Genomic DNA, 26,732 nt, shown 5'->3' on the forward strand with positions numbered 1-26,732 from the left:
CTTGTTCTTACTTGCTACCCATGAACTCCATATGCATGCTTGGGTACTGAGGAATCAAATTCCAGCTCTCAGCTTTTGTAAGTAAGTGCTTTTAACCATGGATCCATCTCTCCAGCCACTACAGTTTTTATAATTAACATTATTTCCAGTTGTAAGTACTTGTTGCCAATAAGCTAATTTTTAGAAAATTTATGTTTTAGTTAATATTTGCATAAAGAAGAATTTAAATGATGAAAAAGAGGGCTGGACAGATTGCTCCGTGGTTAAGGCAGTTGCATGCAGAGCCTCACAACCTGGATTCGATTCCCCAGTACCCATGTAAAGCCAGATGCACAAAGTGGCACATTCATCTGTAGTTCATTTGCAGTTGCTGGATGCCCTGGCACACCCATTTTCTCTGTCTGCCTTGCATCTCTCTCTCTCTCCCCCTCTCTCTTACTCTCTTCTTGCAAATAAGTAAATAAATAAATATTAAAATGTGGTGAAGACCACATCACAAAAGCCATTCAACTGATACATCCCTGTGACGATGCATCTACCTTATGTTACTACCTTTTTTTTTTTTCAAGGTAAGGTTTCACTCTATCTCAGGCCATCCCGAAATTAACCATGTAGTCTCAGGGTGGCCTTGAACTCACAGCGATTCTCCTACCTCTGCCTCCCAAGTGCTGGGATTAAAGGTGTGCACCACCATGCCCGGCCATTGTTTTTGGACTCACTATCCTTCCAAGCAGTGATAAGGATCAATCAGCAGTCAATCCTTGATTATAAAAGAACAATTCAACCTCAGAGAAGTGAGAAAATTTTTTTATGTATTTTCAAATCATATATCAAGGCATCCCAACACACTGGGTCAACCTGTTGTGAGAGATATAAAGAAAGTGTCTGTTTTTCCTACAGTTTTGGGATTGAAGGAGGAGTTTATTTCAGTTTAGGAACAAAAGTCTATAATAAAAGTGATGGTGGAATGCTCTGAAATTTTGTCCTGGTCCATCTTCATTTACTAGTGTGGCAGACAACTTAAAATTCAGCAAGCATTTGTTATATAAGGAAAAAATAAAATCAAACTCCATCTGTTCTTTCTAATGACAAATGAACCACAGAGCTCTAGTTAATACTGTTGATATAAAATTTAAAGCACATGTTATAAACCTTCTCCTTGACAGGCAGAAACACACTTCAAACTATGTTTAAGATCAATCAATACGATGTGCAACTTTTGCCAGCCAGCTGCTCCCAGCAGATAAGATGAATGCAGAGAAGCAGCAAGATCAAGGCCAATAATAAAATGACTTTTCCTGGAGCCCTCTGCAAGGGAATAGGCAGCTGTTTTCCTCAACTGTGTCCACAGTCAACCTCCGACAGCGCAGCTCAAAGAAGAAAAGGAAACAGGGTAATGGAATAAGGACTGAGTTATGTACACAGGTAAGTCAGCAGTCAATTCAACAGATAGAATGATTAGTATAATATTGATCTGGATGAAGGGAATGGAAGAGAGAGAGAGGACAGAGACAGAAATAACAGGTGTTAAGTTGCCCTAGTTTATTGTTTAAAAGTAATTTATTGGGATAATGAACAATATATTAATGCTTTCAGGCAAGTAATTTAAATTTGAAATAGAAACTGGATCTTCACACTAGAGGTATTCCAGAAATCATTTAATTTCTTTGTTTTATGCATGGGGAAATTCTGAAAGGATCTTATTCGTTAAAGGTCCCAGCAAGTCAGCTGCGGATTTGGTCATAGAATTGTTTCCACTTTTGAACTGCTCTCCGTGTTCATAAGATACTGCTTTGTCTTCTGTCAGGAAATCACACTTATTCTCTGTGCCTCACTACACTGTGAATGATAATAGGACCATCACCCAGTGGTTTTTCTTGCTCATGACAATGCATTTCACATACTTACTTTCCTAATGTATTAAATGTCTGAGTATATTTTTAAGGAAGTTTTATATTACATTATATAAATTCACATAACAGCAGTCCTGTCATGTATAATCTCATAATGTGCTTTGATTTTTTTCTAATAGAAACTCAGGATGTAACAAAAGCAAATTTTTTTTTTTTTTTCGAAACGTTTTTTAAGGGAGGTTGTAACTTAGAAAGCAGTCAGCTACATTAAAAGAAAACACATCATTTGCTTCCCACAAACTCTGATTTCCCTGAGTGCTTTAAAATATCACTTGATGTATACTGAATGTTTTAGGGCTATGGCATTGCATATTTAGAGGTGAAAGTTCAGTTTGTAGGGGTGTCTGAAAGAAATCGAATTTCCTTAGAAACTACATCAGTCATAGTAAGTTGATAGTTCTGTAAAATTTACATGTTCCCAAAATTTTATTTTCAAATATTAATTCAGATATGTGACAAGTGGGTGGTCATATATATAATTTATAGCAAAAATAATTTCAGTAGATGGATTTATTGTGTTGGATTTTGTGCTTTAAAGGGAGAGAAATATTGCATTTTGTTTGGGTTTCTATATTGAGGTAGAGGGTAGCTGTTGTATACACACAAAGCAGAGCACTGATAATAGACAAAGAAACAGTTCTACATGACTCTAACTTGCTAAACCAATGACTTTGTTCGGTTTAATTACAGGAGTGTGCGTACTGCATAGGAAAAGCTGCATTGCTGGAACTCCCTAGTCAATGTGAAGGTGCAGGAGGCTGCGGGGGACAGCCTCCCTCTCCAGCAACTGGTACTGGTTTTGTAAGCATTGGAGGGATCTGGTAATTCTTGTAGATTGGTGATCATTTTGTGCTTTGTAATTATCATTAGCTTCCTGAGTCTTAAGAGCCTCCCTCCTACCTCCAGAAGTAAAAGTTTCAATTTGGAGGAAAAGCTACAAAACAGAGTCTTACTATGTAGCTCAAGCTGGACTTGAAGTCACAACCCTCCGGGATGCGAAAAATGGAAGGATAAGAGTTGAACATAGAGCTGGAGTGAATGAGTCGGCTGTGAGAGATGTCTTAGGCAAGAGCTGCCCAGGAAGCAGGACAGGGATTTTATGTTTTGAGTAATTACAAGAAGCCCACGGTTGTGGAAGAGAAAATGGTTAGGAGCTGAGAAAGATTGTGTAGCAGCTACTGTGATGGTGATAAAATACAAAATAATCATGGTCATTATTCAATGGCTATTTTTAAATTATTATGATCTGCTTTCCATTCTTCTTTATTTACACCAACAAATGCATAGTAGCATGGTTATCACAACACTTTAAAGATCATGTGATTAGAATAAGAACAATGAGTTCATTGCTGCAGAAGTTAAAGGGACCCTTAGCAGTTTCCCATGATTTTAATGACAAATTATTAATAACAGGTAATTCACAACCTCCCACTACAGTTTTATAAGTATTATACTTTCCATTTTTTAACTTTCTAAAATAATATTTATTTAGTTATTTATTTGTGTGTGTGTGTGTGTGAGAGAGAGAGAGAGAGAGAGAGAGAGAGAATGGGTGTACCAGGGCCTCCAGCCACTGCAATCGAACTCCAGACATGTGCATCCCTTTGTGCATCTGGCTAACATGGGTCCTGGGGAATCGAATCTGTGTTCTTTGGCTTTCCATGCAAGTGTCTTAACCACTAAGCCACCCCTCTAGCCTCATTTTTTAACTTTTATTTATGTTTTTATTTTAGATGCAGAAATTAAGTACATAGGAAAACTGAAGTTTCCTGAGAATTTTTTTTTTTTTTCCCAAAAAACTTGGCTTACGGTTTAGGTTTGCTTACTTGATGCCAAGTCAATAGGATGGAAAATCTTCATCCAGAACAAATGCAGTCCCTCAAGTGTCTCATCATACACAATGTCACGGTGCAGCTTGCAAATCATAGAGTGGCAATCACAGGCTTCGTCTCTTGAGATTTCCTGAAACATCAGATGGTTATATGTGGACTTCAGATAGAAGGCTCAGCTTCATCAAGCCAACATCAATGATGAGGCTCTTAGAGGATCATGGTATTTATATTAAGCAGAAGTATATAAAATGTCATGATATATTATCACCCGATCCTCAAAAAGTTGGCATATATGTAAAGAAAAGCATTACAGGGCATAGAGGTAAATGTCTTGTATATTTTAAATGTGAAAAAGAACCTAGTAGATTTTTTGTTTTAGGAAAACATTGTTGATGCTGAATCTATTAAGCATGGAATTTCACACAGATGGGACCAGTACCAACCAGACAATCCATGACAAAACATTTAAACCAATTCTGCCTCAGGGTCTTATCTTTAAAATGGGAAAATAATAAAGCTTATTTCCTAAGGCTGCAATAGACAACGGGGAAAATTTTGCTTGTAAAGTCCCCAGTTATACTAAGTATCTGACAATGTTTATTAAAATGTGTTTAAAAGATTATATATATATATATATATATATATATATATATATATATACATATATATATGTGTGTGTGTGTGTGTAATGCAATTTCAGTAATAATCTTTTTAGACTCAATTTATTTTTTTGAAATAATATTTATTTGTTTTAGTAAGAAAGAGTATTTATAGGCATAACAGGGCCTTCTGACCCTGCAAATGAACTGCAGATGCATGTGTCGCTTTGTGTGTCTTTCTTGACATGAATGCTGGGGAATCAAGCCTGGGCTATCAGGTTTTGCAAGAAAACATCTTTAACTGCTGTGCCATATCTCCAACCCTAAATTTAATTTGAACCTTTTTTTAAATAAATTGTTATATTTAAGATTTACACTTGAAATAGTAACACTCAATGACTTAGAGTTCTTGATAAATAATTCTGTATTTATATGTGATGCCAGAAGGTGTTCTTATTTATATATAATGTTGAAATCTGCTCCGTGTTGAAGCATTGGTCTCTACATAGCATTTCATCATGGAATATACCACATAGGGAAAACAAAACACATGAAATAATAAATGCTATGGCTATAAAAAACATTTATTGGGCCGGAGAGATGACTTAGTGGTTAAGCGCTTGCCTGTGAAGCTTAAGCACCCCAGTTCGAGGCTTGGTTCCCCACGACCCACGTTAGCCACATGCACAAGGGGGTACCCATGTCTGGAGTTCCTTTGCAGTGGCTGGAAGCCCTGGTGCACCCATTCTCTCTCTCTCTTTCTCTCTCTCTTTTTGCCTCTTTCTCTCTCTGTCTGCTGCTCTCAAATTAATAAGTAAATATAAACAAAATTTAAAAAAAATTTATCTACATGTTTTTCAATATTCTTTAGTAAAATGAAGAAAACACGATCCACACGATAGGAAGGATACTAACGTGACTGACTACAGACATCCATGTTATTTGTATGAAGAGCAATTTAAATCCAAAGTTATTTCCTAAGCAATGAATGCTCTTCAAATTATGACCAATTTTATAGCTAATAAAGAAAAACTGGTAAAAAAAAAAAATAGCAAAACAATAACTTACCTGTAGCATTTGACTTCTCATTTCTGGGACAGAATACCTGACGAGAAGCAGCTTACAGGAGAACAGGATTTATTTTGGCTTACAACTTTCAGAGGATGTTTCATCATGGCATTATGGCAGGCAAAGTATGACATGAGCAGGAAGCTGGCTCACATCATCACAGTTCAGCAGCAGGGAGGAGGCAACCTAAGACAAGCCTTAGAGCTGGGCCTCATCCACCCAAAGCGTGCTCCCAGTGACACACCTCCTCCAACCAAGCTTCACCCTCCCCAACACCCCACAACTCTCTATGTTGTTACCAGCTGTGGAAAAAGTAGTCAGAACACATGGTCCTGTGGGGAGAGGGGTATTTCATTCAAACTACCTGATCCAGGCAGCTTTACATTGCTCGGATGAAATGCCAGACACAGTTCTGGGAGGAAGGGAATTTACTGAAGCTTACAGATCCAGGGGAAGTTCCGTAGTGAAGAAGAAACCGGCACCGTTTCAGAAGTCCATGCAGTGAGAAATACTACCACCAGCACCATACGTAAGCACACTTCAGGAAGCCCACGCAGAGCCCAAGCACTCTACATATCTTTATACTGGAATTCCATCCCCATCCCCATACCTTAGGGCTAAACCCACAACCCACAGTGACACCAAGTTACAAGCTTAAAAAAAAAAAAAACTCCTGAATCTACTGGAGGACATCCACTCAAGCTACTTAATCAGAGGAAGGGAGAGGCTTGTTAGGATGGAGTTGGAGTCCACCTTCTTGCATAGATTAATGATTATGAGAATTTTATTTTATTTTACCTATTTATTTAGCTGTCTAATATTTTATGGAAAGTAGTAAGATAAAGCAAATACACTTTTCATCTATTCATGTTGATAAAATGAATATTGATACTGATTCTGAAACAGAATCTTGGGGGCCTAAATTTTAGTGGTATTTCACTCACATATATAGAATATGAGATCTATACAGGATGCTTCCTGCGTTTATTCTTGATGTTGCTTCTACGGACAAATCAAGACTAATTTAGCCTAAAAATTGTTAGCTGCTGTGGTAGTTTGAATATATGACCCTCATAGACTCAGGTGTTTTACTAAAGCTTGTGACGTTGATCTCCACTGCCTGGCTGGAGGAGGTGTCCCTGGGAGAGATCCTGGAGTCCAAACCAGAGGTCTATCTCCAGGTGGTTCTGAAATTCCAACCCGAGCTCGGGCAGGGTTCCTGCTGCTTGCTGCTGGCTCCTGCTTGCTGGTTTTGGTTTTCATGGACTGTTTGGTTGCTTCTCTCTTCTTGGACATATGGAAGCAGCTTTCCCTACCACTGATGGAACTTCCCCCTGGATCTGTAAGCTTGAAACAAACCCTTTCCTCCCACAAACTGTGTCTGGTTTGGATGTCCAGCCAAGTAATGTGAAGCTGTCTAGAACAGCTGTATTCCTGCTCCATCTTGAATGACTTCTTTTCATTTGCTTTCTTTCACTCTAACCATCTCCAGCTAATTTTCCTTGCAGGGAAAGGAACACTTTACAATGAGTTATCATGAAGCATCTCAGGGGCTGGTGAAGTACACAGTGTTATGAGATTAACATGTGAAAAAACTTTTGTTAGAGTACAATCCTGGTCTTTCTGTGCCATTCTCACACTCATATTCTGGAAAAGCATGGTATTTAATGGCATAGCTGCCACCTTGTGGAATAGAAAACTCATTTCCTGAATGAATTCACCACAAAGTAAAGGGAGAAAGCAGACATTTAAGACAGTATAAATATAGTTAAAAATAGGATCTAATTTTGCCTTAAATATACGGAGTACAAATTAAGATTTGTCATCTCTTAAAAAAAAAAAAAAAACAAAACACAATGCTTTCAACAACCAGCAGCTCTCTAATTGTGTCATTATTTGTTGTCTCAGAAGACTAAATTTATAATTTTATTGCTTCTTGACATTATATAATGACCTGAGTGTTATCATTTCTCTTCAGGAGGTAAAAGACTAGTGAGATAGAGAGACATTCACAAGTAAAATGCTTTCTGAAGCTATCTGATTTTCTCACTATGGAACACATAAATGACTCTTCAAAAAGTCTTTACAGGGATGGAGAGATGGCTTAGCAGTTAATGTGCTTGCCTGTAAAGCCAAAGGACCCAGGTTCAATTCCCCAATACTCATGTAAGGCCAGGTGCACTAGGTAGTTTGTTTGCAATACAACAATATTTAAAATAAAAAAAAATAATCTAATAAAATTTAAAGAAAAGCAGAGGGACAAAATCCTGGCTTTGACTTGGTATAGTTATTTCTAAAAGAAAATGACAAAATATTCTTCATGAGATAAAGAAGGGTTTGTGATAAAAGTTTTAAAATGTAATTTTGTAAGAACCAAAGAAGAGTAAATACATACAGAAAAGAAACAAACAAAAACAATGGAAAAATAGGACAATGCTGTTTCATGGAAATGTCAGTAAATTTGAGATATTTGCGGTGATCTAAGATTACAAAGCACAAAAGTGGCTGCCATATGATTTTTGAGTGTGTTCAATAACTCCAACCCTTTCCTGAGTTCACTGGGATGGAGAGGGGCTCCTACTCTGCAGTGTTATGTGGGATGGATGTCTGGGTGCTGGGGCTGGGGAGGACAGGCTGGACTTTTTTCACCCATAGTTTCAAAGCAGTAGGTATAGTAGTTACTTTCTTGTAATTGAGATGATATAATACTTGCACAGAATCAGCCTAAGGAAGGAGAATGTTTATTTTCAGCTTATACTTTCAAGGGGAAGTCTCCTCTTTGCGGTGAAAACATGGCTTGCCAGAGGAAGAAGTCTGTGTCACATCTTGGGAGAGGAAGAGAGCTGGGGAGGGAGAAAGGAGATGAACTGGCAAGTCTGGCTGGGCTCTAAAGCCTGCAGTCCCTCCCCCACGACGCACTTTCTCTAGCAGGGGTCCATGTCCTGGAAAGTTTCACAGCCTTCTTGAATACTCCCGAGGACTTGAGCAGCACCACCAGCGAAGGATTAACTTAATTCAAACACGAGTCATGACATGAGCAAAAGAGGCCAGTGAAATACGATGTTTCCACACGCAGTATTTCAGGCTGAGATAGACATGGAGCTAGGGGACCGAGATGGGGCTGCTCCGTTGAACATGGATTTCCGTTCTCTGTTCCCATGGGCAGCACAGTGCCATCCCATTCGTCTCTGGCAGGCTGTGAACTGCCACCCTCGTCATGGGGAATTCGTTATCGTTAAACTAAAATGATCCACTTCCACTTCAGGGATCGAGTCTCTAGTCTGAGTAGGAAGAAATTAAAAAAAAAAAAAAAAAGTTATAGCATGGCTTAATCCTGTTCTTTTTAGTCAAAAGCAACAATATTCCTCAAAAGTTTTCTTTCAATCACCTTCCAGTGGCTAGAACTGTTTCATAGAGAGAGTCCCACCTGGGAAGGTAAGTACTTTATTGGGCACATTGACACTCTAGACAAAATTGGGGTTTTGCTAATCAGGAATAAAGGGTGGATCCTGTCACGGCGGTAAAGATGAGAGGAGTCTGAATCTGAAATGCCATTTCTCTCATAACAATTCAGTAGCTTGAAAAAGGCTAGAGTAGAGGTACAGAGAACGGAATTCTCATTCGCTCCTGAATCTTAACAGTCCGCTAAATGCTCCCACTGACCCTTCCATCGGGTTGATGTAAATATGACATCCCTGGAACTGCTTCATTATGTAAACCCCAAACGGACGTCAGGACCTGACGTAAAGAATCAAAGGAAGCAGGCTGTGTTCAGGCACTACTGCATTAATGAGAGCCCATCTGGCCGCATGAAAGGCCTGCCCTCGGGGAGAGTGCCCGTCTTCGGCAGTGAGCCAGGCAGCCGCTGAGGCTCTGCGCCCGCTGCTCCGCTGGTGAGGATGGAACGTGGCTGCGTGCAGCTTCCCTCCGCGCACGCCTGCACATGCTCCGCTCCTTGGGCATTGCAGGAGATCGTTAAGGTCTAGCAGAACTGAACTTTTGTGTTTTAAACATGGGGCACTATTTTCACTTTCTAGATTTTTCTGAGATTTTTTTTTTTTCTTTCTTTCAGTTAAACATATTTCAGTGGTCAAGACTGCTTGGCAGATGCATTGATGTCTACACTGTTTCTCTTGACCTTGTTGATTTCAAGGATGGGTTAAGTTCTCTGATAAACAGCTGGGATGTTTCAATTCGAACAGAAAGGATGTGGTGTGGTGTGGTGCCACATGCCTGCAAACCACGGTTGGGACTCTTCAGGCAGGAGGATCATGAGTTTTCAGCCACGTGGGACATAGAATGAGACTGTCTTAAAAGAAAGAAAGAAAGAAAGAAAGAAAGAAAGAAAGAAAGAAAGAAAGAAAGAAAGAAAGAAAGAAAGAAGGAAGGAAGGAAGGAAGGAAGGAAGGAAGGAAGGAAGGAAGGAAGGAAGGAAGGAAGGAAGGAAGGAAGGAAGGAAGGAAGGAAGGAAGGAAGGAAGGAAGGGAGGGAGAAAGAAAGGGAGAAAGAAAGAAAGAAAGAAAGAAAGAAAGAAAGAAAGAAAGAAAGAAAGAAAGAAAGAAAGAAAGGGAGAAAGAAAGAAAGAAGGAAAGAAAGAAAGGGAGAAAGAAAGAAAGGGAGAAAGAAAGAAAGAAAGAAAGAAAGAAAGAAAGAAAGAAAGAAAGAAAGAAAGAAAGAAAGAAAGAAAGAAAGGGAGAGAAAAAAGAGATGGGGGGGAAGAGAAAGATGAGGGAAAGGAAAAGGGGAGGAGAGGAAAATGGAGGGGGAGGAAGAGATGGAGGAAAAGAGAAGGAACGGAAGGAGCAGGAATACGAAAGGGAGGTAGTATTGTAAGATCCATGAAAAGACCATGAGTTAGGAAAGTGGCACTTCTCACGTGTGAAGGGACTTGGGGTGCATGACTCAAATTTCTTCCCAGGAGAATTCTGGCTGTCTCCTTATCTTAAAACTGTCACTCTTAGTTTTTTGTTTGTTTATGACTCTCTTCATACTCTGTAGGTCATGTGATACAGTTTTCTCTTGGTCAATATCAAGCACTTCTTTGCCTTCCATTTCCCATCATTCCTAAAGAAAATGTGGAAGACAATGAAATCTCAAGCACAGCCAGAAGTTAAACATAGCATTGGAAAGTTGGTTCACATCTGGATGTGGCCCTGATGGTAACAAACTAACTTGTCACACATAAGTTCATTTTTTCAGGCTTAGCTGTTAGATCACTACACTCACTGATTAATGTGCAAAATAATATACTTATGATAAGGGACAGAAAATAAATTTTAGAAAATGCATTACACATATGATTTTTATACACAATAGCATAACATATGTCACGATTCTGACAAGGTAACATGAACACGTTGGGACATGGAGGACAGGATATTTTGTGTGTGGCAGTTGGGGCAAGGCACATGAATGTGGCAGAAAAAAAGCGTGCAAAAACAGGATAATGAGTGGACTAAGCTTAATAATGTAAATTAATTAAAAAGCAATCACTGCCCTTCTAAAGCAGGAAGTTGAAATTAAAGTCCTAGCAACTGGATTCGTATTGCAAGAATTAGGTTTTGGTTTAGTAGAATTTAGAGTCTGGCAAAGAGAAGATTAACAAATTAGGACATTAATGAGAAAAAAAAAAATTAAAGAAACAAAGTGTGTTAAAAAAAATGGAAAATACAGAAAAATGCAAACAAAGCAGATTAAACATGGAGAAATAATGGCCTAAAGCACTTCTAAATGATCAAAGAAAGCCACAGAATTAAGTATTATAAACCCGGAAAGAGAAACGTAAAGAACACTATACTCAGCACTGTAAATGTGGACAACTAAAGACAAAATTTAAACCATAAAAGCAGCCAGAGAAAGAAAACTTACTGTTGAAGTTGGAAGAATTAAATTAATGGTTTCTATTAAATGTGAACAAAGAGAGCCATAATATAATGTAATGAATTCTATAATAGCTGAAAGAAAGTTGCTGGTTGGTGGAAATATTAATTAGAAATCAAGATGAGGTTCTCGTGCAAGTGAAAGCTGAGAAAATTTGGGCATATATTCAAGTAAAAAATAAATAATGGAGGGAGTTGAGCATGAAACCTACAATTTTAGCACTATGAAGGCAGAGGCTTATATATTGTCATGAGTTCAAGGCAGCCTTGTATATATCAAGACGACCTGGGCTGCAGAGTGAGACCCTGCCCCAAACACACACACACACACACACACACACACACACACACACACACACAGAGACACACATAATAATATGAATATAATAAAATGAAAGAAAGAAAGAAAGAAAAGAAAGAAAGAAAGAAAGAAAGAAAGAAAGAAAGAAAGAAAGAAAGAAAGAAAGAAATTTCTAAGGTAATGGGAATCAGGACAGTTTAACTGAAAGGTACTTGAAAGAACAATGAGCCAGTGAGCTATATTAGTATATAAGCTTAAAATCTTGGGGTTGGGCCAAAGGTCTCATAACCCTGATCCAATTGAGGGCATTTTTAGTCAGAAAGTATTTTATGCTAGACAGAAGCATGGAAATTCAAGGAGATAGTTGAGTTGTTTCATTAAGTTGTAAGCATATGCCAAACTTCCAGTGAAATACTACTTTCAGGTAATCAACCAGTAGAAACAGAAGTTGATTGTCCACAAAAATACTTCCATATGAGATTGTGTGTGTGCCTCTGTAGGTCTCTGTGCGTGGTGCATGCTGGGTGTGAATATCTGCTTGCCTATGGGATCAGGACTCTGCACATGTGCGCAGAAGTATGCAGATGCCAGAGGGTGATGCCAGGCATCTTTCTACACTGTTCTTTACATTATGTTGAGGCAGGGTCTCCCGCTTGGCCTGCACTTTACCAGATCATGTAACCCACCTTACCAGCAAGCCCTAGGGATCCTTCTGCCTCTGTCTTCCCAGGCATTATGAGCATGAGCCATGGCATCCAGCTTTTATGTGGGCATTTGAGTTCTGATCTCAGGTTCTGGGACTTCACTGCAAGTACAGGGCTGGAGAGATGGCCCAGCAGTTTAGGCGCTTGCCTACAAAGCCTAAGGACACAGGTTCAATTCCATAGTACCCATGTAAACGAGATGCACAAGGTGGCACATGTGTCTGGAGTTCATATACAGTGGCTGGAGGCTCTGGTACACCCATTCTCTCTCTTTCTATCTGTCTCTCAAAATAAGTTAATGAATTTTTACAAAAGACAAAAAGGCAGGAAAAATGAGTCTCATTTCAACTGTTTTGTTAAGAAAATAAATCCAATCATGAGTATGAACCCTCCTCACTAAATTATTTTCTCAAAAGCCCCATCTCTTAATATCATCACCATGATCTTAGGTTCTAGTATAGTAATTGTTAGGTTGGGAGAGGAGTCACTCACACTGTAATACATCATAGAACGTAGGATATGAACTTGGCATTGCATTATGTGAATAACTGTCTTCCACGAGTGGAAGAGGAAGTCAACAAAATCCTATAGTCTCATAGTCCGAGAACATTTCCTGGTGGCTCCACCATTGTCTCTTGAGATATAGTATCTGCTCAACAACTTGAACTTGACTGGAAAGAGACTTTGAGGAACAAATATGGGATTTGCAAGAAGACAGGCTCAGCAGGACCCACAAGACAAAAGTGAGAGAGCCTGGTCTTTATTACCTGTCTAGGCTTCTAGACCGAGAACACCTGCAACTCCCTGGTCCCTTCCACAAATGCCAGAAACTGCTCTTCTCCTGGGAAGACTCTTGGAAACCTTCTACACCTGGATAGCTCTGTGTTTTGTTTTTTTTCCCCCTTTAGCTCTAACTTTAAAAAACAAAATTACTATTTTCTTGTTCTTGTAGCTAGTAAATTATTTTGAATGCTTGGTCTGAAATTATAAATCTGAAGTAATTAAGCTTTAGGGACTTTAAAGTTTTAAAAATATTGATTGATTGATTTGAGAGAAAGAGAAAGAAACAGGCATATACATATAAGGAATGGGCACTCCAAGGCCTCTAGCCCCTGCAAACAAACTTCAGACACATGCACCTTCATGTACATCTGGCTGACATGGGTTTTCAGGAGTCAAACTTAGGTCCTCAGGCTTCACAGGCAAGTGCCTTAACCATTGAGAAATCTCTCCTGCCCCATAATGTCTCTTTGAAAACCCTGAAACTTTGGCTGGAGAGATGGCTTAGCAGTTAAGATGATTGCCGGCAAAGACTGAGGACTCAAGTTTGCTTCACCAGTACCCATGTAAAGCCAGGAGCACAAGGTGGCACACTGTCTGGTATCCATTTACAGTGGCTTCAGGCCTTGGCTCACCCATTCTCCCTCTCGGTCTCTCAAACAAATAAATGTTTCTTTAAAAAGAGAGGCATTATGTATAAACCAGCCATGTCAATATCAAACATGGATGCATGAAAACAGCATCTTAATTAATAGCATGGTAAGTAATTCATAAATATTTAGTTACAATATTAAACCACAATTGAAAGATTATGTGAACCCACTATAAGTATTTTGAATATAAACGAGAAAGTTTTATCTTGAGTAAAATTAAATATGCATCACAAAAATCTATAATGTATATATAATGTGTGTAGCATATGACACTTTAAATATCTCCCTAATATATATTTATTTGCTTGTAGCCAGAATACATTGTGTTATTATGCACTTGATTTTTTTTTACCAACACCTCAAGAAGTAGAACAAAAAATTGTCAATTGTCAGGATGCCAAGTAAAATTTGTGTGAAGAATTCCTTATATTTGTTAATTTTAAAGTTTTGTGTTCTGATTTAAGCTTAGATTAATTCTTCAAGAGAAATCTGTCAAATTATTTCAGGTTGGGAGACATGATAAACAGCAACTCTATTGTAAGATGTTTTGAAAGAAAGAAGGCTGGAAAGAACAAAGGTCTTCTCTAAGAACAAAATCAAAAAGTCAAGTTTTTGTCACTGGGCTCCATCTGCCTAGTTTTCAACCTATGAGCAATGGTCAGGCATAGCAAGGATGTGCCACAGAGAAGCTGGGTGTGGTGGCGCATGCCTTTATTCCCAGCACTCGGGAGGCAGAGGTAGGAGGATTGCCACGAGTTCAAGCCACTCAATGGCTACATAGTGGATTCCAGGTCAGCCTGGATCAGAGTTAGACCCTACTTCGAAAAACCAAAGGAAAAAAAAAAAAAGTGCCCCAGAGAGAAAGAGCAGTGAGTGTTGTTCAGGAAGGACTTTGTCATGGTCACATTGCCACTTTGAAACAAACTCCTACAATGTTCTCTTGGAAGTCCTTAGGGGTGTGTAGCCCTTTAGAACCTGACAAGATGATTGAGCTGTCAATTTGCAACTCATAAAGAATGCATCAAGGAGATGTAATGGCATTTGACAAAATTCCAAGTTTATTGATTAGATTATACTTGCTAAAACTGGAGGAGAATATAGATCTCTAGCCCCTTTCTCCCTCTATCATAAATGGAAGAAACATGGAAATGCTTCTGATTAAAGAAACTGACAGAAAACCTTAAAGGATATACTCCAGTTGTTTTACAGCTGCTAGCACTCTGGCTGTCATTCATCAGTTTTAATTCCAAGCTAGGCATTTGTTCTCACCTCCTGCCTGCTTTATTCAACACTTCCTCCAGTAACTAAACCATCAAACTTAAATCATCATTGAATGTGAGGAATTGCTCTCAATGCAGACCTTCTCATATACTCCTGGCCACCTTGTGACACATTAGCATCCAACTGAACCCATGATGACTCCCTTTATTATAGAACAGCTTTTCACTCAACCAAAATGCATTTATTGTGCTTTCAATATAGTCTAGCAATAATGCTATATTCCTGGGATACAAGAAACAAATGCCCACACGAGGTTTAATTCTCCTGCTTCCTGACAATACATTACAATCCCACTGTCTCTCACTTAGAGCAATGCTTTCGTTTCTTAATTCTCCCTGAGATTATGGACAGGCCTTAACAAGGCAGACAGAGACAGCTGGGATGAGGCTGTGACATTCCCTGTGCTGCTGGTGCCCTGATGACCTTGCACATCGGTCCAGTCAAGCTTACTTTTTCAGCAGTGTTTGATTTCCCCTACCTGGCCTCAGCGTCACACACTTCTCGTTTCTCTCACCAAATGCTATCATCATGTGCCTACCACCTTGTCTTCCTTGTGTGTGTGTGTGTGAAGCCTGCTTCTGTTGGAAAGCATCTTCAGAGAGATAAAGAGACAGAGAGAACGAGCATACCAGGACCTCTTGCTACTGTCAATGAAATCCAGACACAGGCCACATTGCGCATTGGCTGTATATAGGTACTGAGAAATTAAAACCTGTCTGGCAGGCTTTGTAAACAAGGACCTTTAATCACTGGGTCATCTCCCCAAGCTGAGCTTGCTCCATGTGTCAGGAAATCATTGTTTTCAGGTTTGGACATAACTCACGGCGTTACTTCAATGACAATGTTGTACAAACGACACAAAAATCATAGATATCATATCTCTCACTGTTCCATATATTAAGACTCCACTCTTCAATATGCCTTCTTTTTAACAAGTCATGATAGCAGCACATATGTTGATTATTTTTGTCATTTGATCTTTATTGATTTCTTTCATGTAGATAGTATATAATAAAAAGACAAAATCCTGTGACTAAGGAAAGCTACAGACACATGCATGTAGTGAATGTGTATTTATCAAATTGTTGTTTTCTGAATAAGTTAGCAATGTTTAACAGACCCCCAAAGCAACACCAAAAGAACATGTACTTTCATCCTTGAACTCGTTCTAAATTCTGAATTCCAAGACAGTTTGAATGCTGGATACTTCTTGACAAAAAAAAGAAGGATCTGATATTTTTCCCTCAGTCTCAGCACACATCACAAACCTCTTACACAGGGTCAAAAACTACCAGTAGCTCAAAGCACACATGTGATCAGGAGATGTAAGTGTGGCTTGTGGGAGGATAGTATTGCAAACATCGATCTAGCCCTTCTGTGATAGTTTGAATGTGTTTCCTCAATAGACTCAGGCATTTAAAAGACAAAAGCTTGTCTCTAGCCACCTGGCTGGAGGAGGTGTCACTAGGGCTGAATCTGTTTTCCCACCTAAGGTATGCAGAGTGAGCTCTGGGGATCCAGCTGTTGCAGGTTCCTGCTCTGGCTGAGTGTTTGTGTCTCTGCTTAGATCTGTGACAGGGAGGCAGCCTCTTTCACCATTATGGAGTTTCCCACAGGCCTATAAGATTCAAATAAATCTGGTTTGGAAGTTCATCCCAACACGGAGCTGACGACACCTTCTATGGCTGCATGAGGAATGCGTTGACATCTGTCTTGGTAGCAGTTCTCTAGATGATGCATGCACAGTGCCACTTACACAAGAGAAGACATTTCAGGTATGAAATACTGCCATCTTTTACTCAGAGAGTCACCAGCTGACTTTGTCAATGTCTTATCACATCTTATACCAAATATCTTAAATTCTCAATTTATTTACCATAAGTAATCCGCACCAGCCAGATGCATCGTACTAAAAGCATCCCATACACAAAGATTCCATCAGGAATTTCTGTGAGCATGTTTTGTCAGTATCTTTGTGCAAAGTGGGAAAAGGACATTTCTTCTATGCGGCCACACTGAGAAGAGGTGTAACTGAAGAGGTCCGGGGACCCTGCCCACTCTATTCTCCAGGCTCCTGACGTGAAGTTTACAATCTAATGGAATGTAAGAGCTATCAACAGCTAAGCAGTCCTGGGCAGGGTGTAATCCCTCACATCATCAGTCTCTGGGCTTCTGCATCTCTTGCAAGGTGGTCTGACAAACTAAAACCTCTTTCTCAGAGACAAGGTCTTTCTCTGGCTGCACCAGGCTTCAGCCTTTTCCTTTGCCCCTCATGAGATTCCTGAGGAAATTGCAATTTCTAGGGAGTGTATTGCTTCAATATTCAGCCAGAGGAAAGGACACAAGTCTATCTTTACAATGTATTTATTCCTGTGAAGGTGGTTACAATGAGCCTGAAACAAGAGGATCATGAGTTTGAGGTCAGCCTGGATTTCATAGTAAGACCCTCTCTCAAAGCCAACAACAATGGGAGTCACTTGTGCTAGCCTTTCCACAGTGAAGAAAGCCAAGAAGTTCGTTTTAAAAAGTAGCTCTTGGGCTGGAGAAGTGGCTTCGTAGGTTAAGGCACTTGCCTGCAAAGTCCAAGGACCCAGTTTTGATTCTCTAGTACCTACGTAAGACAGATGCACAGGGTGGCACATGCATCTGGAGTCCACTTGCAGTGGCTAGAGGCCCTGGTGCACCCATTATCTCTCTCTATCTCTCTCAAATGGATATTTTTTAAAGTGGCTCCTATGTGTGGTTTCCTGACACTAACTGAATGTCTCTCTATGTTGACTCCTACCTGTTCATGATATTTGTTTCTGGCATAGGCAGGTTCCATCTTTGAGCAATAATTCAAAGAGAAATTACTGTGGTTTTGCCTGAGTTTCTAGGCTCAGAAAGGTAGTTAGTAGGCAGTTCTTGGTTTCCCACCTGTTCTAGTAGAAAAGTGGTGAGAAGTCATAGTGTCATAGTCTGTATCCACATTCCCAACTTCAAATACAACCTGATTTTTTTTAACTTATTTATTTATTAGAGAGAGAGAATAGGCATGCCAGGGCCTCTAGCCACTGCAAACGAACTCCAGATACATGTACCACTTTGTACGTTTGTGAGTACTGGGGAATCAAACCTGGGTCCTTCGGCTTTGCAAGCAAATGTCTCAACTGCTAAGCTATCTCTCCAGCTCCAGCCTTAGGATTTTCTAGTGCATGATCTTGGGAGGGTTATTTAGCTGTTTTAGACTTCACTTTACCACTTATAAAATATAGTTGATAACTATTTTATAATGTTGTCATGAGAACTAAATAAATAAACAACTGTGAAGTCTTAGAACTGTGTCTCATATATGATTCACATTTGCTAACAGGTGCTAACAATAAATGCTTTGATGCAGTGCTATTTTACTCATTGTCTACATTTTAGGCTCAAGATTATTTTTCCTTTACTGCCTTCAGAGTTAGCTAAATTGAGTTTTAAAAATTACATACATGTCAGTATTCTGTAAGAGTACACATTTTAGAAATGTCAAGGCTATTTTGTATAAAATGACTTTGTTCATAAGGAGCTATGATTTCATTTGATTAAGCTATGAAATTACTCTGCCCCCCCCCATATAATCAGACTGTAAGGAATGGCAATTTAATCAGACCATAGAATGAGTCAAACATCATTCAATTTTGTCAGCAGTACCTGATTGTGTTTGCTTAAGATAAAAGCCAGATGGTGGTTGAATCCAATAGATTAAAATGCTTTTCATTGAGTCCTTTTGTAAAATAATTGAAGTTATATGTTTTTATCTTTCCAGACTCTGGTTGATTAGTTATATTTAAGTTATTAAACCTCTCAAAAAAAAAAAAAAAAAAAAAAAAAAGCTCTGAAACCTCTGTTAGACCAGGGTTAGGATGTCAGTAGCTCCTACAGGCTAATAATTATAACAGGGAAAATTTAGAGGCACACCCATGTTCTTCATAAACAGATCAAGAAAGTACATAAGGATTATTAGCCAGAAAGATGACATACTTTCATATCAATGTCTTTTCATTATAATTATTTATCCCTCACCATTTCCATGACATTAACAATTCATACATGGGAAAAATATATATGCTCTGTAAAATCACTTATTAACATAATAGAAAATGTAATATCTCATGGTACACAGTTAATATTCCAGAAATAATTCAATATCTAGTAAAATGCTTCTTTCTAGTGGAAACCCTATTTAGGCAAAGTTGTTATACATTAAACAAACTTTCTTTAAGGAGCATCTAAAAATATCATAGGGGGGTGCTGGAAAAATGGCTTAGCAGTTAACATGTTTGCCTGCAAAGCCAAAGGATCCTGGTTCAATTATATAGGACCCAATTAAACCAGATGCACAAGGTGGCACATGCATCTGAAGTTCATTTGCAGTCGCTGGAGGCCCTGGTGTGCCCATTTTCTGTCTTACTCTCTCACTCTCTGCTTCTTTCTCTGTCTCAAATAAATAAAATATGTTTTATCAAAATATCATTGGGAAGGAAAATAATAAAATCCTTCATAATCCTCTGTTCTATAAAAAGTGGATATACCAATAGAGAGATTGTTGAGAAGTGAAATTATTCACATATGTTGAATAATTAAAACAAGTGGGAGGCATTAGGGTGTTAATGAGATAACAAACTGCACATGCTCTAATTGTCCTAAACATGAGGGAGTATGCAGGAGACATATGGGTTGTTCAGAACATAGATGCTTGAGAGAGGTGACTTGTGGGGTATTCTAAGTAGAATGTGCATACTTGGGCTTATTCTTGCAGTGACCAGGTGTAACCACAAATGCTTAGGGGTTCTACTGAGTCAAGAAAAAATCTGCTTTTTGTTTTCATGAACTTTTTAATTTTTTTTTTTTTGAGAGAAAGAGAGAATGGGCACACCAGGGCCTCTAGCCACTGCAAGTAAGCTACATATACATGTGCCTCCTTGTGCATTTGGCTTACGAGGGTTATGTGGAATCAGACCTGAGTCCTTGGGTTTCACACACAAGCACCTTAACTGTTGAGCCATCTCACTAGCTCTCTTGTGAACTTTTTAATCTCCCTGTACTGTCCTCTGATCTGACAGGATATTCTAAAGTGTCAGTTTTCAAGGGATCAACTGATTTTAAGAAAGAAAACAGCTATAGAGTCTTTGTATGAAAATTATTCTCATAAGTGCTGGAAAGGTGTCTTAATAGTTAAGGCATTTGCCTGCAAAGCCAAAGGAACCAGGTTTGAGTCCCCAAGACCTAGATAAGCCAGATGCTCAAGGTGGCACATGTGTCTGTAGTTTGTTTGCAGCAGTCCTGGTGTCCTAGCATCCTGTCACACACATTATCTCTCTCTCTCTCTCTCTCTCTCTCTCTCTCTCTCTCTCTCTCTCTCTCTCACACACACACACACACACACACACACAACTGCCTCTTCCTCACTCTCAAATAAATAAAATGAGTGAAGTTAAAAAATATTCCCATAGAATAAGCTTTAGAAATGATGCTGTACTCAGAAAGCTGTCCTTTGTAGGTACATTTAAAAATATTTATTTATTAGTTGTGAGCAGAGAAGGAGGGAGGGAGGAAGAGAGAGAGAGAGAGCAAAAGAAGAGGAGGAAGAAGAGGATGGGAAGGAGAAGAAAGGGGGAGGGAATGGGGAAGAAGAAGAAAAAGAGCCAAAAGGGGTGTTTCAGAGGCTATCACCACTGCAAATGAACTCCAATGCATGCAACACTTTGTGGATCTGGCTTTACATGGGTATTGGGGAAGTGAACCTGGGCCATCAAGCTTTGTAAGAAAGCACCTTTAACCACTGAGCCATCTTTTCAATCCCATTTGTAAGTACTTTTCCCTCATAAAGCTAGTATATATGAGAAGGTAGACACGCAGAACGACCTTTAGCTTCTACGCATAGAGAACTGACATGCCCTTAAACAAATTCAGTATAAACGCTCCTGTACACTCACTGTGCTTTATGGCTACCAAACATTTTGCTTTGTTATGTTTTGTTTTAAATATTTTATTTTTGTTTATTTATTCATGAGAGAGAGATAGAGAGAGGGAGGAAGAGAATGGTCATGCCAAGGTTTCTGGCCAAGGCAATGAAACTCTAGACACATGTGCCACCATGGGCTTATGTTGGTACTGGGAAATTGAACCTGGGTCCCTACACTTTGCGGGCACGTGCCTTAACTGCTAAGCCATCTCTCTAGCCCTTGTTTTGTTTTGATGTCAAAAACACAGAGCTTCATAATTCATTTAAAAAGGATTTATTATTTTAAATGCACAATTTATGGGCTGGATTGTGCTAATACATCTTATACAGAGTGCAATGTAATTATAGCTTTTAAATTATTTTATTTTTTTATTAACACAGAAAATGTGCATGAATTCATGAAACAGGATGTGATAAATGTGTCTGATTAAGTTCAGGTAGTGAATATTTCCATCTCTTTATCATAATTTTCTTTTTCAGAGCCACTGAACTAGAGTTTAAACTAATTTATATGGATTTCCTTTATGTCATGGCATTCTATCTTTTCTTCTTTATTTTTATGTAGGGTGTCACTCTAGTCCATGCTGACCTGGAATTCACTATGTGTCTCAAGGTGGCCTCTAACTCAAGGTGACCTTCCTACCTCTGCTTCATGAATGCTGGGATGAAAGGTTGTGCCACTATGCCTGGCTTTGTAATGGCATTCTTATTCTTCCAACAAAATTATTGCTACAGATACTACTCAATAAATGGTTAGAAATGTATAACAAATAAGTTTATAAAATGTGTAAATTCACATATAAAATTAGCATTGCTAATATGTATAAAGTAGGTATCAAGACATTTGCTCACTTAACAGACACATATCGGCTACAAAGTATGAACAGGAAACTTAATGGTTATTTTACTAGTTACCCAGAATTGGTCCCAATGGTTGTCTTTAAGAATTTATATTCTAGAGCTGGAGAGATGGTTAGTGGTTAAAGCACTTGAGTGCAAAACCTAAGGACCCAGGTTCAATTCCTCAGTAACCATGTAAAGCCAGATGCCCAGAGTGGCACATACATTTGAAGTTCACTTGCAGTGGCTAGATGCCCTGGAATGAATGTCATCCCCTCCTCCTTTCTCTCTCTCTCTCTCTCTCTCTCTCTCCCTCTCTCTCTCATAAATAAATTAATTAAATAATTTAAAAACTCACTTTCTAGAAATCAGCAGTTCTCAGAGTATAAGGAGTCTATCTTTGTTAAAGTTCCTTCCAGTGTTGTTACACCTGCTTACACTGTGTGGAGGCACACTAGGACCTAACAGACCATGCCAGCCCTTGCCGTTGTCCAGCTAATTAACCACTGTGCTCCTCCCAGCTCCTGCGTTGATAAATTCCCAAAAGCTAACATCATACGTTTCATGTCTTTAAAAGGGGAGGACTTTCTTCAAATAGTCCAAACTCACTGGAATCACAGTGGTTGAACACAGCATTGCATGCATCAGGAATGCCGGCTTCACAGATGTGCATCAGTTTGGAATAGAGGAGATTGTCCCTTCTCTGGAGTACAAACTAGTGAAACACCGAGGCAAGCCCCACAGCCCTGTCTTGTGCAGTGACCTCATGCTGCTTGTACCGACACACCACTGGCAGCTTTTATGGGCATCTTATTTCACAGTTTCACCCTCTCTGTTTTGTAAGTGGGACTCGGGCTTCCACCTATGTTTTAAAGGCGCATGCATACTGAGAAGCGCGGCTAAAATTTGAACTGAAGATTTCACTGCCGTGCACCACATTGATATTATAATATGGTGAGGAGACTGCATTTACCTTTTACAACTGTTTATTTACCTATAAACATGTCCCAACAATTGTGTGTGACTGAAAACATTATATCACTGTGAAGTGTCCCTATGTCTGTGTACATTTAATAATTAGGGTGCTGGGCAATCACTTAGGAGTCCTGGCATCATGGTAAAGAATGCATCCAGGAGATGATAAAATAAGCCTTGGATGACATGACATTCAGATAAGGCTAGTACCACCGTGTCCTGGAATCCGTGTGTCTCACTTTGGATGCTGGAAGCTATTCTTTGCGCTGTTCTCTATAGCTGTTGCATTTGCTCCATATTGACTAAGAAAAGAAGTCCACACGTGATTTAAGAAAAAAAAAAAGATTTATTTTTACAATGCATCATATAATATAAAAAAATATCTTCCAGAGCATGTTCATTTGATCCTCAGACACTCTCAGGTGAAAAGAAGGTTTTATCATACATTTTATTTTTACAGAGGAGGAAACACAAAATCATGAGGCTCTGTGAGAAAGTACCCACTTCTCTCAGTGAAAGGTAGCAGGCTGGATAGGAATAGGGTTGGATTGCACATTGGTGAACAACAGCAGTTGCCTTAGGGGGTTTGTCATTTTGGCATCAGGACTGAACTCATTGCTCTTATGCGGTCTTATAAAAGTTATTAAGACGCTTCAGTTTCCTCATCTGTATAGTGGGTGACAATAACAATAAATAGTATTGAAAGGCATTGTATTAGAATTACTAAGATGGCCAAAGGAAAAATTACATGTAAAAGACTCACAATAATGCTTGTCAAGTGAGTGTGCTAACTAGTCAACCGTAACTTGCAACAAGAAAGCGCAACAGAAAATAAATAAATAAGGAGGCAGGACAAATCATCTTGGAATTTGAATCCATCTCTTACTTTTAAAATATAGTTCTCCATTGCTTTCATTCAACCTACTGTTCCCTCTTTATTCGATTTACTAAGCATGCTCTCTTCTCAGAGGACTCCAAAGCCATACTTTCTCAGGAGACATGAGGATCATTTACTTTAAACAAAAGGCAAACCCCATTGAGTAAGCATCCAATGTACTTAGAAATCATAGTGCCAGCTCCATCCTGCTCTTCAGACTACGTTGGCACAGCTCCGCCCAGCTCCCCTACATGCAGCCAGCTCAGATCAGTGGTTCTCAGTCTTGGAGCTGCTCTAAGTACCCTGGGTGCAAGTAGTCCCTTGCATGGCGAGTGGTCATAGTCTCCTCCTTCAAGCTCTGCCTAGAAAGTTGACTCTTCGTGAGGATCTTCTGATCCTAAGGACACACTATCCTCATTCTTATACTGCTAAATTTGTGATTATGGAATAACATCTGAACTGTGTTCTCCTGACCATCAAGCATGTTTTATATTCCACAAGTGATGGCAAACAGGCCCAGGAAAGTTCACTCTTATTTCCAAGGTGAGCAACCTTAAAAATTTCTGACTATAAGTTTTATAATATATATAAATTACATCTTACATAATTCTCTAAGCACTATTTCTACATCAGACTCCATAATTATATTTCACCCTCAATTCATTTCCTGGTGGTCATCCCTGAACCACTGAGGAAAAGTTTAGGCATAGAGGAGATAGGGTAAAAAAAAAAAAAAAAAGGCTGTTTATATGTTTATACTTGTATCAAATGTAGTTAAATGAAAAGTGAATAAAGAATACAAATTATATAATGGAATATAAAAATGTATTATTTTAAATAATTTGTACACCATACGTTCTGGTTGGGTTTAAGTTGTGTTTCAATATCTGTCTATTAAGAGAAGGACCCCAAACAACTTTTCAAAGAATTGAAAACTATAGAATACCATTCCTTCATGTGTAGAGAGAGGGTAGATACAAAGGGCAAGAATGAATGTGTTGTCTGCACTGTTATTGTGGACACCAGAAAGAGAAAGAACTGTCTGATGGCAGTTTAGGCATAAGAAACCAGTGACCTAAATGACACACATGCAGACAAGGATGAACTTAATTATTTTCCTACCTTGATAAATGAGAGGCATGTTAGCAGAAGATGGTTCTCTTTAATGAAACACAAGTCATTACAGAATCCAACGTTACAAGGGAAACGATTTGCTCAAAATGTTTGATGTCAGTGACCTAGATTTTTTTGTTTCTATTGCCCTACACCATTTATATGAATAATATTAGTTAACTAAAGTTTAGTACAATTCATATGTGTTAATAAAATAAATCTGAAGAATTCTAAATTAAAAGGGGCTTTAGATTTATTAACCTGGACGACTAATAAAAATACATTTCTGGTCATTTTAACAATATGGTTTTTTACTCTCTTCAATCTTTAAAAGGTGCACAGAATATTAATTAAATACTTAAGATATTAGAAGTTAACTTGTTTCACATCTTTTATTCTATTACCTATTTTATGATTTTGTTTTGGTCTGGGTCCTTCATTTCATATTGCCATAGAAATGATTTTAAAAAAATAATGTCTACACATCAACTAACCATTTTGTGTACTGGAAATGACTTGATGATAATTTTAGGATAAATATAAAATGATTTCATTTACTTAACTTCCCTTCAAAATGAGAACTAGATATCATTCATGTTTGATGGAAACACAAAACTTCATAAATAAGATGGTGTTTTTATTTCACTCTCAAAATACTAATGCTTTACTTGCCATTACTTTACTACAGGAAGTAGGAACCAAGATCAAATTATTCAATTTGTTATAATGTTCTGAGATCAAGGAAAACCCATTTGTGGATTGAAAAAAAATCTATAAAATAATGAGGAAAACCTCACTTAATAAGGGAAAATATAGAAAACGTCATTGCAGGAGATAAGGACAGAATTCATATTGTGTCAAAGATCTATCTTTGAAAACACTAGAACTCAGAGGTTTTGAAGCCAGTTTATTTTGTAGGAAAGATGTGATATGGAAATGCAGACTGAATAACTGCATTAAAGAGGAGTGCTCTTTGAAGACTGGATGGTGCTGACCTCTCAACATTTGCAGCCACAGTTTAATTATCTAATCAAATCAGAATTATGGCAAATAATAACCCATGTATCTTTAAAATGATACACAAAATTAGCACAGGGGTCAAAACAGATACAAAAAAAACTCAGATTCCTAACTCAGGACAATGATCTTGAACTAAGTAACTAAAATAAACTTGGTGAGAAGTACAAGGCTTGGACTTGGGGCTCCATAAGTATTACATGTCACTATGATATGCCACCAAGATTCTGAAAAAAACTGAATTCAAACACTAAAACACAAAACGTGCATTTCATAGGCTAACTTCAAGTTTGAAAACATGATTGAATTAATACAACTATTATACTGATATATCTTAATATGCTTTAAGACCAAAATATAATTAACTTGCAAATTAGCTGTATTTGGAATCTTGAAACCTTGTCTTCTTTCAATTACAGGTGTAATCAGCTTTTGAAAATTGGCCAAAGATTGATATTCAGGTGGTAAAGTCTAATGTAGTTATTCGACAGGAATTTTTACATATTGATAGATTTTAGTATTGGCTTTTAAACAGGTGCCTGTAAGGAGCTCCTCAGAGCACCTTGAAGCTTTGCTCGATGCCTGAATTCTATGATCAAGCACCTAGAGTGACTGCTGAATACAATAACCATCACAACGCTCCAACATTATCAGCATCACCTTTGCAGATGGGATGGTACCTATAGGTTATTAAATATATAATTACCTTGAGAAGGCCTATCTTTCATATGAAGTAATTTTTTTGGTTTCTGAAGGACTTACTAGGTTTTAATATATGTAAGCAATCAATACTTAATATTTACTTAATTAGGTTTGGTGTTAAAAATGGAGGTATCTATAGGTGGCTTTAAGTTTCAAATACATTTTATGTAGATAATAAGCATGACAGTAGCACATTTTATATCTCTAAA

The 26,732-nt window shown here is 38.4% G+C and overlaps 1 protein-coding gene across 1 annotated transcript in view; it reads right to left on the reverse strand.

The window, feature by feature from the left end:
- The window catches only part of Neto1 (neuropilin and tolloid like 1), a 201,866-nt gene that overhangs the window by 49,935 nt on the left and 125,199 nt on the right, over nt 1–26,732 (reverse strand). The window lies entirely within an intron of this gene.

The sequence above is a fragment of the Jaculus jaculus genome, chromosome 15, assembly GCF_020740685.1.
Source record: "Jaculus jaculus isolate mJacJac1 chromosome 15, mJacJac1.mat.Y.cur, whole genome shotgun sequence".
Classification (NCBI taxonomy): Eukaryota; Metazoa; Chordata; class Mammalia; order Rodentia; family Dipodidae; genus Jaculus; species Jaculus jaculus.